Source organism: Cygnus atratus, chromosome 26 (genome assembly GCF_013377495.2).
Source record: "Cygnus atratus isolate AKBS03 ecotype Queensland, Australia chromosome 26, CAtr_DNAZoo_HiC_assembly, whole genome shotgun sequence".
In the NCBI taxonomy this organism is placed as follows: domain Eukaryota; kingdom Metazoa; phylum Chordata; class Aves; order Anseriformes; family Anatidae; genus Cygnus; species Cygnus atratus.
Genome location: NC_066387.1, coordinates 1,280,305 through 1,296,897, shown reverse-complemented (window position 1 = coordinate 1,296,897; position 16,593 = coordinate 1,280,305). Strand labels below are relative to the sequence as shown.

The 16,593-nt window shown below is 52.3% G+C and overlaps 1 protein-coding gene across 8 annotated transcripts in view; it reads left to right on the top strand.

Moving 5' to 3' along the window:
• The window catches only part of GATAD2A (GATA zinc finger domain containing 2A), a 64,049-nt gene that overhangs the window by 5,591 nt on the left and 41,865 nt on the right, over window positions 1-16,593 (top strand). The window contains exon 1 of one of the 8 annotated variants that reach the window (XM_035569775.2): window positions 6,525-6,705. The exons of 3 other annotated variants lie outside the window; for them this stretch is intronic. The gene's annotated coding sequence lies outside the window, so the exon portion shown is untranslated. Of the gene's footprint in view, window positions 1-6,524; window positions 6,706-6,798; window positions 6,915-7,480; window positions 7,764-11,169; window positions 11,301-16,593 lie in introns of those variants that run through there. 4 more of the 8 variants (XM_035569762.2, XM_035569763.2, XM_035569765.2 and 1 more) reach the window with 4 other exon arrangements.

Here is a 16,593-nt window from a genome sequence, read left to right as displayed (position 1 = left end):
GGATGCAGTGCAGGTCTCGGTGCAATGCTGATCCCGGGCTGGGTCCCCTGAGAAGCCAGGAACAACCGAGCGCTCCCTTTCACAGCCCTAAGGCAAATGCCTGCTTTATTGAAGGGACAAGATTCTGAAGGTGCTTTGCTCAAAGTTCCTAATTTTTGTTCTTTATCTGCCTTTTGTTGCAATCACTGGCTGCATACTTGGAAGAAATCTAGAGTAAGAGTACCCTGACACGAGGGTCTTGTATCCCCTTCCATCAGAACTGTACCACGGGAGAAAAAGCCTCGCCTTGGCAGGACTTAGCGTTAAGAATGCTTTCTATCAGCTCTTTATTTCTCAGTTGCCCCAACCGTGAGGAACTTTGGCCAGTACTTGTCTGTTAAACCACAGAGAAGTGTTGGTGTCGCGGCACCCATGCAGACAGATACCTGCCTGTGCTGGTGCTAATCTCCATGAGGAATCTAGTCTGATGCTGGACTGAGAGAATAACTGCTGGGAATTGCTCAAATCCATCTGTGGAATTTAGGTGGAGTTCTTCATGCTGCAACTACAAACCCACTGACCTTGGGAGAAACATTCCCTGTGAGCTCCGAAACCCTTAATTTGTAGGGTCTGCACTGTAAAGCTGAATCCGTCCTGAATCGGGTTTTTCTGTGCCCCGTGTACCAACTGGCCAGCTCTGACTGCGGAGTTTGTTCAAATCTGGTTAACAACGAACGATGCTATGTTAACAATGACAACCCCAAACCTGCAGCTTCCAAGATGCTTTAGTGGATAAACACAAATCCTGCTGAAAAATCCTTCCGAACCATTTTTTAAGTTGATACCTTGCAAATTTACAGCTCAGCTGAGCCGCACAGTCTGGCTTTTGAACTCAGAATGAGAGCATCTTTGGTGCAGTTCCTGAAAACCGTCGCAGCCCTGTGCAGGAACGCCTCGAGTGTGTCAGAGGAAGGGTGAGAGCAAAGTTTTGAGCGTGGCATTTACAGTACTGTACAGCTGTAGGTCTGCTCCTTATCTTCTGGAGAAATTAACCACTTCAGCACAAGTACACCAGTTGGCCTGACTGGTCCCCTCAAGGAAAAAAGCTGCTTTTCTAGGAAATGGGATAGCTACAAATAGAGCTTCGAGAATACAGTTCTCTACTAGAACTGGTAAAAGCTATTAGTTATCGAGGTCGTAGTTGTATTTCCTCAATTACCTCTAATTTGGAGGGTGGTAAAGACCAAAATCTGAGAAGGATCAGACGCCCTCAGTGTTGGAGGAAATGTCTTACATGTTTCAATTCTAAGAGCACTTGCCGTTAGCAATGTATTAACATCAGCTCTCTTCTGCTTTCCCTGTCCAGGGTTTCAGAGTATATAGACATCGATACCAGTGTGAATTAGTAATTTAAATATTTTTGAATAAGGAGTCAACAAAAAAGTATAAAACTGAAAGTGTTCATTATTGTGCTCCGAAAGGAGGCAATTCATACTTAAAATTACTTTGTGAATAGCCCAGCGGTCCCGTTGCACTCAGAGACTGCCCCAAAGAGTCAGAGGAGGCAAATGCAACGTGTGTGCAAGAGGAGAGGAAATCAGCAGATGACGATAAAATCACCTGATTGCAGATGTGGACTGTGGCACAGCCCAGAGTTTCATTTAGAAGGGAAAGTCAGCGAGCAGCAGTCCCGCTGGTGCAGAGCGGGGTGTGGGGTCCTGCTTCCCGTGGGAGCGGGGCAGCCAGGGCTCGCAGGGATTTGAGCTGTATAGGATCTCGTCAAGAGTTTTCTCCAACTAGTTAATTCTTCTCCTAATCAGGGTCAAGTTCTGATGAGCCACGTGACAGTGATCAGTAAACAAGCAAGAGGTGCTTGTTTACAGCCATCCCTCGCCGGAATGGCTCTGTGGGTCTGACTCACTGTTTGCCAGCGAAACGTTTGTGTCCGAAGCTGCAGGTCACGAGCCTAACCGAAGTGATCTGCGCCGGGCCGCGGAGGACCAGTTTTGGGAGCTGGAGATGGTCTTTGGCAGATCTTTAAATAAAAGCAATGCCGGCTGAACTTTGTGCTCTCCCACTTCTGAGCAAAATCGATAGTCCATGAAGCGCTTGTTGAATTGGAGCAGAGCTCCTAATGTATCCCCTTCCAGCCATAAAAGTGCTTATTAGGGACAGGGTCAGATAATATCACACTGAAGCACCATCTCTGGCTCGGCAGTATTTGCATATGTCTGCTGCTTTCCCCATTTCCTGAATAACTTACTGATCTTTTTTTTTTTTTTTTTTTCTGTTCAGAAAGATTAATTTTCATTTCTGTTTGGGGCTATTCACCTCAGTGCTTAGGCCGTGGAATTTTGACCGTTTCCAATCTCGCGTCCTGCTTTGCTGCAGAAAACCTTTAAGTGTTACTCCCTGCGGGTGGGAGATGGGCAGACAGACCCCATGGTACGGCTCATATACGGACTGAAGGGCAGATTCTTCTTGTCAAAAAGCACCTTTTTATCTCCTCATCCTATTCCTGAACTATTTTCCAGAAATTCTGTCTTGAGCAGCTGGTGGTGACTGCAACTTGCACTTGCAGGAACACAGTTTCAGCAGAAAATAAGTAAAGGAAGGTCTCTTGGTCCCAAGTCTATGGAATTCCTTTCATTCTTAGCATAAGCCATCTTAAAATTGTATTCCTGTAATTTCCAGCACCGTCGTAGCATGATTACAGTTTTATCCTTTTTCTCCTTTAAATATTTAAATATATAGTCTGTTAATTTCAAACTCCTAGCCAGCAATGTAAAAGGTGAAACAATGCACTCTCTACACGGTCCTGGGGCTGTCTTTTTTTTTTTTTTTAATGAAAGATTGCAGTCTGTCATCCTAGGACCGGACACCAGGTCAACACACCCCCCGTACAGCCCCTGGTGTACGGTGGAAACCAGGTGAGCCTAACAGATAGAGCCACCGGTCTGAAGCATTATTCCGAGCTGTCTGTGCTTCTTGATCCTCTGGACCATCCAATGATGTTCTCTGCCCTAACTAAAGCACGTATCGGCTGCCGAGCTTCAGGACCTGCTTAGCCTGTTCTGTATGCCAATATTAGCATGTTCCCGTGCGTCGTGCATCCGCTGCTGGTTGCAGGAAGACGACCAAGTCTTCCAAATCTGGCTCGAGTTTTACTTCTTGTTCTTCTTTGACCTACAATTCCGACGTGCGTTATCTTGAATTTGAGAAAAGGCCTAATCTCAGTTTTCCTTCTGGGATACTTGTGAATTTGGCACAAATTTCACATCTTATTTTTTTCTGGTCACATCCCAATACCAAATTCTGCTCTTGTCACAACAAAATTAACTTCCTAGTGTATGTTACATTGGGTGGCATTTTTATGAGGTGTGGTAGTAGAGTGTACAGGAAGGATGAAGTAGGATGAAGTATTTCATCCCTGATAACACCTATGGACTTTGCATTTGGAGTGAGGGAAATACCTTTCCAAGAACAACTTCATGTTGGACTTCATGGCTCCAGCCAAGTTTTGCTCTCTTGACGAGGTGTTCAGCGTTAACGCCGAGTCTGGGCTACGTAATGTCAGTTTTGGCTACCAGAATCAATAGCGGTGCCGGTCCCTGGGCTTATGCCACATTCCTAAGTGAAAATCACACGCAAGTGAGTATTCGGGGGAACCTGCTGGGTTGGCTCCATGCCGAAATATGGGTGATAACTGATAGGACAGCTGGAACCAACCGAGGTGCCCTGGCTGGGCCGGCAGGCACCGCTCCCACCGTGGCCACCCGCAGGCTGCAGGCCCAGGGCCCGGGGAGAGGCATGGCCTTGGTGCAGCTGCTGCCTCTGCCGGCAGCGTCACCGTAAGGACACGCCCAGGGCACGCCGACCGACTTCCAGCGCTCCTTCTCCCACCTGACCATACCCTCTCTGCCTGACACTTAATTGCGTGCGTGTAATCAAGGCCCAGGTGAGGAGCTGCTGTGGTGCTGCTGTACCGTGCAGCATCCGACACGGAAAAGCTTGGCCAAAGTGGAGCTGTTGGCTTACTTAAACAGCTCCTGAACTATTGGATTTTAATTTGAACGCAGCACTTAATTTAGATTAAAATCCAATAATGTTAATAGTCTGATGTTGCCTATTTCAATAAAAGCGTCCCTCGGTGATGCATGGCGCTCAGGTATTTCGTTGGATAGTTCAGAGCACCAAAAGGAGAGCATTTGGCTTAGAGGAGCGCTGACACTGAGTCGTGAAGATTTTAGGTGCTATTTTAGATAGGAGGGGACTGCTCTAATCGTGTTTCACCAACACTCTCTTACTCTACCTGGCGAAGATGTTGAGGTGATCTGTTTAACACAGGGGCAAGGCACCGTTCATTAACTGCCCTTTCAGGTGTCTGGTTTGGGTTGTTTGGACCCAAGTAGCATCAGCTTTATTTTTTTCTGAACCCAAGGTACGTATTTACAGAACTTTTGAACTCCGAACTCTTTAAAGTCAGACTGACACAGGTAGATTAGTTATTTTTTTCCTTAATTTGAGGTTTCATAGAACTTGCCTCCCAAAAGCACATTAGGATTAGTCTCACTTCAGCCATTTACACAAACGTGTTGCAGAGTTACTTCACCTGCATGCACTTCTGTGTTGCCGAGTTACTTCACCGTATGCAGGCACTTCTAGGAACGCACAGCTCTGTGGCAGCGGTGGTTCTCTCGCTGACAGAGCCAGCAAGCTGCCGCACTTGTTTCTCACTGAAAGAGCAGCAGCTCGCGTCTTTGTTAAGTAATTACAACACTGCCGCACCTTCCAGGTGACTTCATTACGAGTCCCTCTGGATGCTACAGCGGTGCCGTCCCCCAGCAACGTGGCCCCCCAGGAGAAGGAGGTCTTTACCGAAATGAAAAAAATCAACAGCTCCTCTTAATCCACTCCTAAAATATTTCCTAAATAATCACTTGCTTTGATGTTTTAAGTAAGGGGATGAAAGAAAAGCGTAAGGCGGCGTGCTCTTCGGCCTGTGGTAGCGTTTCTGCGCATGGCGTTTGAAGGACTCGGTGGTTGGGTTGGTTTCCTAGGGTTAGGGTTACCTGACCTGGAACAGCGAAGGGCTGAGGCCAGCCGCCCGTGGGGGCCTCGCCACTCTGGCATTTTTTATGTAAAAAAAAGTAGTTGGCCAAATTTGGGATGATGTGCTGACCGTGAGACCGTTGCTGTCTGAAATCCTCTGTGCTCGAGTGTGGGGTATAGACAAGTGGTTGTAACCCACAGAGCCGGCTCCCCGTCTTTTCACAGGACCTACAAACTAATTTTCAGCCTCAGAATTAAGTCATCAAAATTCTAAAGAACTTTACTAATTATTCTGCTTCCAAATCACTTTCAATCAGCATCACACTTGGAAACGCGTTGGCGGGGAGCATCGCACACAAGGTCTGGCAGAAAAGTGCTTATCGGGCAACCTCCTCCCTAGGTCTCTGTGACATCCCTCCCGTTTCTAAATTCATGCTTCAACTAGGTTTTAGAAAACGTGGCAGAAACGTGACTGCAGAGCCAGAAACTTCATCCTGCCAGAGGAAGGAGGACCCCAGAGCACGGGGTATGGCCCTGCTGAGAATGATCAGCCTGAGACCTGGGGGGCATAGGGAACGCGATGCGCTCAGGCTGGCGACTTAGGAGCCAACAGACCCCGTCCAGGTGATACCCCGTGTCCTGAAATAGGGAAAACGGGAGAGATGAAGGGTTGTGGGCGTTAGTCTGGTACAGAAGCGGTATTTGTGGGGAGCTAGGCGAGCTCGGATAGTTGGGTGCCTTGCAAAGGCCGTCCCGGCTGTTCCGATGGCACCCTGTGGGTGACACCGGGCAAGCAAAAGGCAGGGAGGGAGCGGCACGTGGCAAGGACATGGGGAAGTCGGTAGCCAGCTGCAGAGCTGGTGGGCCCAAAGTGCGTCTCAGGGGGGTCGCAAGTGTCTCGGTGGGGTCAGTTATATGAACTGTTCCGTTTTTCTCCTGTTAATTCAGCCCACCGTGGTTTACGCGCTAGGCTTGAGATCTGGTGAACACGGCTTCAGAACCAACCCCCCCCCCCCCCCCGTTAAGTTTCCTAGGAGTGCAGAGCTGCCGGTGGCTCTGCCCTGAGCTGGCATCCCGGGCTTTGCTCCGCATCTCGTACATGCTCTGGCTGGGGGCTGTTTGGGGCCGTTTTCGGAAAACACGAGCTTTTGATTCTTCAGATACCGGAGAGGGGGAGCAATGCCTGGGGGGGGGGGGGGGGGGGGGAAGAGCGATGCCCCCGGGGGGGGAGCAACGCCCGGGGGGGAGAGCAATGCCCAGATGGGGACCTATGCTCCCGGTGGGACACCGATGTCCCCGCTGGGAGCGATGCCCCGGGGGTGCCACCGCCGCCCCCGCGGGTGCCGCCGCTCCTCCACGTGGCCCCGGGCTCTCCGGCGCGCCCCGCGGCGGCGCCCCCCGCCCGCTCCTCAGCCAATCCCCGGGCGGCTTCCAACGCGCCGCGACCCCTCCGGCCAATGGTGCCCCGGGTCACAAACCTGCTCCACCATTGCCCGGAAGCGGCGCCGGGCCCCCGCGCGGTTGGTGTTGCTGCTGCCGCTGCTGCCGCTGCTGCCGCTGCTGCCGCTGCTCCTCCTGCTCCTGCTGCTGCTGCTCCGGCCCCGGCCCGTCCCCGCGGCCCAGGACGGGCCCGGCCCCGCGCATGCTCCGCCGGGTGACGCCGCGACTCCATGTGTGAGCAGCGCGTTAGTGGGCAAGGGGAAGCCGCTGCGGGGGGGAGGGGGGCGGGGGGACCGACCGGCCGGCCGGGGGGGGGAGCCCCCGGCTGTGCGGGGAAAAAAAATAATAATAATAATAATAATAAATTCGGGGGCGGCGAGGAGAGCACGGGGAGGAGGAGGAGGAGGAGGAGCGGGGGCGGCCGGATGCGAGGCGGCGTGAGAGTGAGTTCCCAGCCCCAAACTTCGGCTTGGGCTTCGGTGTCCGGGGGGGGGGGGGGGGGGGGCTGGATTTTTTTTGGGGGGGGGGGGGGGGGGGGGCGGGCACCGGGGTGGTCCGGGAACCCCCCCAACCCCCCGCCCCAGGGTGTGAGGGCACCGGGGGCAGCGCTCGGGGAGTGCAAAGTCCCGCGGGGGGGAGGGGGAAGGGTTCGGGGGGGGGGGCACCGGGGGGGGCCGGTCTCGGTCCCGGTCGTCCCGGGGCTCGCCGCCGGCTTTTGTTCGGCGTTCGGCCGGCAGCTGCGAGGCGTTCGGTGCGGAAAGTTGGTCCGGGCTTTCCGCCGTGCCTGCTTCCTCTTCCTCCTCCTCCTCCTCCTCCCCTACCCCCGGGGCGGGGTGCGGGCTGGCAGCCCCCCCCTGCACCCCCTTCTACCCCCCCCCCCCGTCCCTCCCTATCCCTACCCCACCGCTCTCCCCCCCTCCTCCCCCCCCTCCCGTCCCCCGGGGGCCCCGCACCGAGCGGCCGCCCCGGGCAGCCCCCGCCGTGGCACCGGCCGGGCCGCGGCCGTGTCACAATAAGAGTCCGTCCCCGCCTCAAGGTGCGCCGCGCCCGGCTGCTGCCACCGCTCCCCGCCCGTGGGGTCACCGCCCGTGGGGCCGGGGGACACGCCGAGCCCCCGGGACCCTTCACCGCCAGCCCCGGTTCGGCCCCGCTGGAAGCCGGGCTGCCCCGGTTGAGGGGGTCGAGCTGCCCGGTGGTCCCGGCCGCGGCCCCCAGCGTGCGGAGGCAGCAGGAGGCTCGGCCGCCCTAGGCTGCACGGCGACACCGGTTCCTCTGAACGGCACCACGAAGCCGTGAGTTGGGATGCGCCGACTTGCTGGCCCGCAGCATCTGCTCGCGATTTTATTTCAGCCCGTTTGTGTGCCTCAGGTTTTACTTTCACTTGTCTCCTCGAGCTGCCCCTCGCTCTCCCAGGCTCGTGCGGTGCAGGAGGCTCCTCTCCCCCAGCACCGAGGCTCCCGAGCTGCCGGGTGCGATTCCGGCTGCCACCAAGGACCGGTTGGCGGGCATGGCCCTAAATCTCATCTCCAGCTTCCTTCGCAGGTGTCTGGCTTTCATGTTTCTTTCTCATCTGGCTGCGAAGGCAGCTGGAAGTAGAGGCAGCCGAGCTGCTAGCAGAGAGTGTTACACAGGAAGTGAAAAACGGAGAGGGGCCGTTGGGAATAAGAGACATGCTGGCAGGCTGGAAGCAGCCGCGCATCGGCAGGAGGAGGCAGGGATCCCGCTGCTCTCCTGGACCAGCTATTGACCAGGTCTCGAGCAAAGGGAGGCCTGGGCAGGACGCAGAAGGAACCTAAGGGGCACTCAGTTAGCCCAGGACACGCGGTGATAGAGGACCAGAGGCTGGAGACAGGAGAAGAAAGTAAGAAACTGAACGCTGTTGGTTTCCTTGTCTGCCTAAATCATGCGGTGGCCTCCTGGGCTGGTCCCACAAAAGCCCAGGCAGGTACCTGTGGGGTGGCAGTGGAGGTGACATCGCAGTGACACCTGCTGGTGCTGGGGCCACACGGAGCTGGTGGCACCTCCAAACCCGCTGGAGGCGGTGGGAGAGGCAGCGGGGACGGTGCCGCCAGGCCCCAGTGCCACCTCACAGTGCGAGGGGCTGTGACACGTACGGAACGCCGTATCCTGTACACCACGCTCCACTGCTCGCTGTTTGCCCGGCCCTCGGTGTGTCTGGATTGTCGAGCCCTGGATGAGAAAGGGGTGTGATATCCTGACGGCAGCCAGGCTCTGCGGTTAAGTATCTCAGGCAGGATCACAAAATAAGCTAGTTTCAGGGCTGAGGGAGCCGCTCGGTTTCTTTTTTCTTCCCCACCCGCTACGTGGTCTCAAAAATCGGGAGGGCTGCGCAGCTTGGCACATGACTTTCTGGCTGTAAAAGCTGACACCTGTATGCACTGAGCTGAGCTGATGTTCTTCTAACTTTTGTTGGGAAAAAGACCAAATATTAGCAGTTAGCGTGCTATGGTTGAATTTTGTATTACTGTGAAAAGGACCAAGTTCTGCGTTCAAAGGGAAAACCACCCCGATGGGTTACGTTGGGAAGGAGGCATTGTGGATCCGCGATCCCTCAGTAACTCGTGGTGGAGCTGGAGATAGCCGAAAATATTTCTCTTTCCTCAGAGGTGGAAGCAGCGAGGAGTCGCTGACGCCGTCCCCAGCAGCGTTACATAGTCATGAGGTTACGGCAGCGGGCGATGATGCAACAGAGTTGGCGTATGATGCAGTGTCAGTATGCTAATACTGTAACTTAATATAGCTGTGTTATGACTTTTGGGGTAATTACAGGCTGGCAGTCATATGTGGAGCTGTTCAGAATTGGTGGTTTGAATTCAGATGGGGCTCACGCATTGTGTGGTAGTTTTGAGGCTTATGCAGGGCAAGGTGAAGGATGTGGGTCACTTTCTCAGACAGATGGCCACACGTGCACATGTGTACAACGTTTGTCCCCTTCAGGGACCCCTCTGCATGGTCTAAGGTTTGCCCTGGAATTATCCCCTCGCAGTCAAAGGAACAACAGCGGAGGGAGGAACTCCGGGCTTACTGTCTTATGGTCTTACACTGCTATTTCTGGGTGTGCTCCTCGTTAGCCCTGCCCGCCTGCGTGGGCTCAGCGCTCTTGGTTCAGTCCTGCAGCACTTGTGCCCTGCTGCTTTTCAGGAGGGAAAGGAGGAGGAAGGATGCTGGGGGTAAAACTAAAGGGCGTCGACTTCCGATAGCTCGTGGATGGGGCTGGAAGGGATTTAAACACGAAGCTGAAAGCTCCTTCGGGTGCGAGGGGGGCCACGTCTGAGATCATCTCGTGCTTTCGGTTGTGCCTCCTGAAATGGTGGCTGTGTTGTAGAGTCCCTGGCCGGCCGCCAGCCAGCCAGAGGTCCCAGCATCTGGCGCAGGCACTCGGGGAGGGCAGAGCCGGCGAGGTGCCGCGGTGCTCGGTGGAGCGCGGGTCCCTCGCCGGGCAGGGAGCGCTCCCTCTGAGCGGAAAACGCGGCTTTGCTGCCTAAATTTAGATTGTTTTCATGGAGTGTGTTTTGAACCACAAACTTGTAGATGCGCTGCGTAGATGCTCGGCTCTGATAGCAGATATTAGGTGTTCTTACACATCTAAAAGCTCAAATCTTTGCGCATCAGAGCCTGCTCTTTGATATTGTGCACATATGAGCTCTTCCCCGGGCTGAAGTTACCTTTAATAGTTATGTTTCTTACCACCATGCTCTGGGGGGGATACCTGTGTGCTTGTTTTGCTCCTGTTTCACAAAGCACCCTGTTTTAGAAGGTTGTGTCTCTGTACAGCGCTGGTGTGCGGTGAGCTACCTGTGCCGGCAGGGGCTCTTCCTGGCCTGGGGAGGTGCTGCCCAAATAATTCACAACCAAAAAGTTGGAAACAAAACGTACGGTGTGCGTGTTCCCCGATGAATTAAAATACATACGCTGAGCTCTCGTTACAGCATAAAGGAAGAGCGGTGCTGCTAAGGAGCCCCCTTACAGGCACTTGTTGGCTTCCAACTTCGTTCTTTTTCAATAACAATCTAAGTAACGTAGAACTGTTTTTATTTTTTTGTTCCCCCTCCAAATGTTCCTGGAGACTGTGGCATCTGAAAATACGGCAGACTTATTTTTAGACTTGGGGAAGTAGCGTTTGCTTTTGTGTAATGCTGCTCATGTTTGAGGTGTCATAGCACAGGCTAAAGACCAGCATGCGAAGTGCAGCATAGTTTGGTACTAGGTACGTGTATTTTGTTGGGGGGAAAAAGGGTAAAGAACATGCTCTTAGGGACTAGGAAGTGCCAGGACAGCCTCATAAGGGTGTTCCCTCTTTGAAGGTGTCTCCTTGTTTCCTCAGGCTGCCCCTGCTCTCCCTGTGCTGCTTGGGTTAGATTCATGCCCTTAAAACTTACAAGAAGTTTGGCACTTCATATAGAGATACTCGGCTTATTTATGCATCTATATTATAAATAATTGGTTTAAAGACTCACTTGGGGTCCTTTTTGGGTTGATATTTTTGTTTTTTAAGGCTTTTCTACCCTTCTTCCCCCTCCCCTTGTCTCTGCATTTCTGTGGCATCCCTTTACATGAGGAACTGGGCACTTGCTGAACATACTGTCCCTCATTCAGTTAGCAATTCCTGCTTTATTTCGTATGTACTACCTGGAATTTAAGAGGTTATTAACTTCTTTGTGATGCCTTCTCTCCAAGTAGCACCTCTCAAACAGAATGCCCTGCGTACAGCAGCGAACTGATGTCAGGTGAATCAGGCCCGTTTTCAGGTGGGGAACCCGGCAGTGAAACACCCGCAGCAAGCCCTGCAGGATAGCGACAGAGCAAAGGTTAAGGTTTATTAATACGCAGTTTCCTACGCTGCCTTTCTGTTGTTCAGCACTTTTCCTCTTCCTTCCCACACCCTCCTCCAGACCACGCCGGGCGCTGGAGGTGCTGGCACTGCTTTGCGGCCCGCTGGCGGTGTTTGGCTTTGTGGTGTGCCAGGGCTCGGGAGTCTGCGGTGGGGCACGCGGTACGCAGCTGCTGTTTGCCTTCAGATGCTTGTGTCTGTGCCCGTCCTGGTCCAGCATCACCTCGGGAGACTGCGGCCGAGACGGGGCAGGAAGGAATTCTCCCATAGAGCTTTCCTACGCCTTAATTATAGGCTGCCTCTTTGCCATGCTGGGGCTTTTGAAGCTGTTGTCCGCTACACTCCTCGTGCATGCTCCTCTTGGTTTCTAGAGCAGGTGTGGTTCTCGCTTCATGGGCACAGCTCGCCCTTTGAGGGTTTTGAGGGGGAAATATAAGTCTGATTAGGCCGTTTGGGTTCTATGGGACATAATCAAAGTTTAGCAAGAAAGTTTTGCACATCCTTAGCTTTCGATGTGTTGACTCTTAAGGAAAAATGTTGGAATATGCTGTTGTTTCAACATACCGAAATAAGCTAGAAAATGGAAAGCCTTAGCTTCTTGCAGCTATAGCATGTCTCTTTCTTTTCTCCTTGCCTTCGTTGTCAGTAGGGTTTGAACACACCTCAACGTTGCATCTTGAGCATGGGCTGGTACTGGCTGGCCATGGCTCGGTGTCCCATGGGTGCCTTCAGAGGTGTGGTGGGCAGATCGCAGGTGGTTCTCCTGGTTACTGCGTCTTGAAAAGCACACTGCTCAGGACCAGCTGATGTGAAGTAACATGTTCTTACTGCTGCTTGTGTTTTCCTGTCCTCTCTGGAGGAGAAGTTTTGTATTGCCTTGTGTAAATCACTTAAACATCTCTGTGTCTTGGCCATCCCATCTGCGCAATGGGTATAAGCGTGTGTTACGAAGGAAGTATGCGAAATGTGGCTTATAGCAACAATTCCTTCCAGTCTTATTTTAATCTTCATCTTTGGCTTTTATCTCTGAAACAGTTTAACCCTGTGCCATCTCAGTTTCCAAATAAGAATTGCTGGTAGAACTGAAGATTAGAGCAGAAAAAAGTCCGTGGGTTTGCCCCACAATCTGTAAAGGCCAGTTGGTTGTATTAGGAAATGCAAACATTTGGAAGATCTAGGAGAGTAAAATTTAACAACCAGCCACACATACTGAAGGCCAGACAAATAAGGGCTGGGATTATCACGTGTCTAACGAGGAGTTGGGTAAATCCCTTGACAGAGGGAGCGATGAGTTTGCCCTGGTCTCTCATGCTCGTTAATTTAAGGCTCCGTGTCTTTGCAGGTGATGTGCTCGAGGCAGGTGAATTTCCGAGCTCTGCATTTCTCTGTAAATCCCATAGAAATGTTGGGGTGGAATGGCCAGTCTCTCAGTGACAGGGTCAGGTCTGTGAACCTAAAATGCCTCTTTGACCACGACTTCCAGAAGCTTGTTGTGGTCGCGTGTGGATATTTGGTGTTTTGAGGCAGCTCCGTTTTGGAAGCCTCTTTCTCCCATCACTGTCCTTGCGGAAGGAAGGATCTGGGAGGTGGGCAGCAGCCTCCTGCCAGCGGGTAGGTTCCCAGGTCATCGTGCTGGCCCTGCAAGGTGGCTTGTCAGGTGCTCCCTGCTCCCAGTTTGCATGCAAAACCAGTCCCATGCCGAGCTGGACCTGATGGGCATCATTCTCCACGTAGAGCTCCTCTGCAGCATGCTCCCCGCCGCTTGCATTAGGCAGAGTACATCATGAAAACAGTTCGTCTGAAAGAGCTCTGGGCATTCACACGAGCCAGTCTCGTTCTGGGAGCACAGAGCTGCCCTTCTCATTCTGCACAGTCGGTATTCCTTCGTATTGACCACAGTGCTGCAGCCCATCCCTTTGGGGACGCTCACGAGTTCGATGTCGCAGACGTTGCGGCTCCCAGCGAGGGCTCTGCCGGGAGGGCTCTGCTCCTGCCGTGTTTGGAAGAAGAGTCACTCTCCAATTCCTTTAACAATTAGGGGGTGACTAACAACTTGAATGCAGTTTCTCTGCTAATTTATGGTGCCCTGTAGTGAACTCGGCCGTGGAATGAAAGGGATCAGTGTGCAAGTACGTCGTCTGCTGGTTTTGGTGTCGTATGCGTCACCTTCTGACTTGGGCTTACTCCTGTATAAACACGAACAGAGGCAATCAGAGCTGGGCGCAGTCTCGCCAGGCCCGATAGCTCAAGGCACGTGGGTCGAGGGCTGTTGGGACCCGTGTCGGGACGCGGTCGGTGGCACCTTGTAGTGCCACGGGTGACCAGCAATGTGCATGGGGGCAAGGAAATGGGAGGCGAGCCTCCCCTCTGCTTCCAGCATTGAAGTGGCGGTCAGGTACCTGGAGAGGTTTCCAAAACCTCGGTCGTGCAAGTGAGGCTGTGCAGTACTTCTGCTCATTTACCTACTGCTGTACGTAGGAGCAACTTCCTAGCCATGGGCTGTCAGCTGTGCCCGGTGTGTTCATTTGCTGAAGCAGCCATGTGATCACGGGCTTTGAAATGCTTGCAAGCATTAGGGGAAGTAAACTGAAGGCATTCATATTTAATAGGATCTTAGAAAATCCCGTCTCCAGCAGAATTAGGTATTGCAATTGTGTGTTTCTGTTGTGGCAGTATGTACAAACACATTGAACCACCTATTCAGGTTCAAACACAATACAAGTCTACAATTTTCTGGTTTTCTTTGTACAATAGTAAAATTACTTAGGTGCCTGTTGCAGGCACGGTAGTAGTGTGACGCTCTGTAGGAGGATGCTGTTGTGTTTGGACTTGCAATTTGGTTTTCTGTTAGTTTGTTGGTTTTTTTTTTAAGGCTTATTAGATGTAGTCTTTGAAAGCGATTGTTTCATAAGGCAGCCTGTCATAAGTAGTGGAAGAATTTTGGTGTTTTAGGTGCTCGATATAAGGGTTCTTGAATCATAGACTATCCAAGTTGGAAGGGACCCACAAGGATCATCCAGTCCAACTCCTCTTGCTTTTATTTGTTATCTCTGGAGGGCGTGCAGTGAAGCTTCTCTCCATCAGGGGCTTGGGTTGTGCTCATGAAGAGCTGGGCATGGTCTGTGGGCAGAGTTCCGCATTTCTGGGCCATGCGTGCAGCAGGGAGAAGTGTACCGTGAATGCCTCAGTTAACTCTGTGAATCACACAACCACGACACGGCTGCAGTTGGAGGGGACCTCTGGAGGTCATCTTGTCCCACCCCCCTGCTCAAGCAGGGCCACCAGATGTGCCACGAACCCTCTTTGGCTTCTCTTCCCCCAGCCACAAAAGTGAATTTGGATTAAAAGGAAGATGGCATTCCTAGCAGTTTTTCTGTCCCTATTCCTGAAAACAGGTGATGCTGCAAGAAGGCTTTGGCTCGTGGTGTGGCTTTTTCAGAAAGGGAAGGTACCAATGGGCAGAGGACGTTCTGGATAAAACTCAACATGTAATCCTTGCGTAAGTTTGAGGCGCTCAGCTCTGGAATAATCCGGGCTGGCTCTGCGTGCCCGTTGCTGCATGCACTGAAGTCGTGCTCACAGGCAGTAGGAGCACTTGCAGTCATGGCTAACATCAGATGTGTGTCCTGCAGTTCATGAAAGGTTGCTTGTGCATTGGGCTGTTACTGCTCCGAGGGCCACGGCTCCATGCACGGCTAAAAGGGTTGAACAGGAAGATCACCCAGAGAAACTTTTTGACTTGTTGTGTCAATAGGCCTTAAGATATTTTGCAAATACTCCCTGTGGGAAAGCGTATGATTAATCAGTAATGTAGAATACGAGGTGGAAGGCATCATGTCCTTAGGGGTGGTCTGGCGCGTGGCACGTGTGAAGTAGTTTGTGGCTGGCAAAGCTCTAAAATTCTCCTAAATTCTCTTAAATGATGGTGTGTTTCTCTGTGCTGGGGGAGTGCCTTTCCAGGCTTGTTGCCTGCAATCTTTATTCCATTAGTTTGTGTTGAAGGTATTTAGGATTATTCTGCTTTTTCGGCTTCCTTTAGCAAAGGTGTCCAGAGAGGGATGTATTAATTCCTTTTTGTTGCGCCAAAGCTGGTTTTTAAAGCTGGAGACAATGGCTTAACAAGCAGCCAGGAATTTAACTGATAGAAGTGGTTTGGGGAACAAAAGCATGCGAGTCCTGGCAGCTGAAGAACCGATCGGTGACTTCTAATCCCTACGTTGCCATGAGGTGCCTGAGAATTGCGACGATGAAGCCTATAGAAGTAATTAAATAAGACTCATTTTAATATTGCGCATGTTATTGATCCCTTAGGACATTTAGATACGCAAACTCGATAAGACTATTTCCTTTGCAAAACGCTCTTCGTTGTAGTTGTAACACCTCTGGTTGCTTTCTACCCAAAACACCCTCGTGTTTTTGTGCAAGTTGGGTGTCATTTTGCAAAAAACAATTGAAGTAACTGAGCACCCAAATTTTGCCTTGCTCATCTTCTGTGTCTGCTTACTTTGGGCTTGTTTTGGGTCGAGGGACCCTCGCGGGTTCGTTACTAGTGGTTAGGCTTGCTCGAGATAACCCCCCCTCGATCCCAGGGGTGATAAGAACAACTTGGGTTTCCTTTTGCCCTCTGGCTGCGGGACCACGGGCTAAATATCTGCCCCACAACCTTGCTTTTAGAACAGGAACGGCTGCGTGCGGTGCTCGGCGTGCAGCGCTCCCTTTTGATCTCAGGTGGGGGCTGCACTTTGCATCCAGATCAAGTTGTGTGTGCCGAGGCTTCTGAATTAATTAATGATGGTGGCTGTGCTCGGCTTCCCCTGTAAATAGGTGTGGCCCTGGGTGGCTGCCAAGCTGCCATTTCGTTCCCTTCTTTGGCTTTCTGAGCGGTGTCGTTCTCTGCACACACCCTCGGCGAGGTTTTTAAATATCGTTGGGGAAAACGAAGAATGCTGCTGCAAAATTATTAGCTTATGGGTTATTAACGTACTCCTACAACTGAGATTGGGAACGCAGTACTAGTGGAGGGTGGCATCACGAGCTCGGAAAAATAAAAATAAAAAGTCTTTGTGCTGTATTTGCTGCTGAAGCCAGGTAGGCACAGACGGGATTATGCAGGAGGAATTGAACGTTCCCCCTGTTCAGTGCAGGAAGGTGACAAGACGCTGCCGTGTCCTGCTCGATCCCAGGTGGCCCAGTTAAAGTCACTGGCACTCAGTGAGCACGAGCTGCCTGCAGAGCCCCGCACAGCCTCGCAGGAGCACTGAGCATCGCCC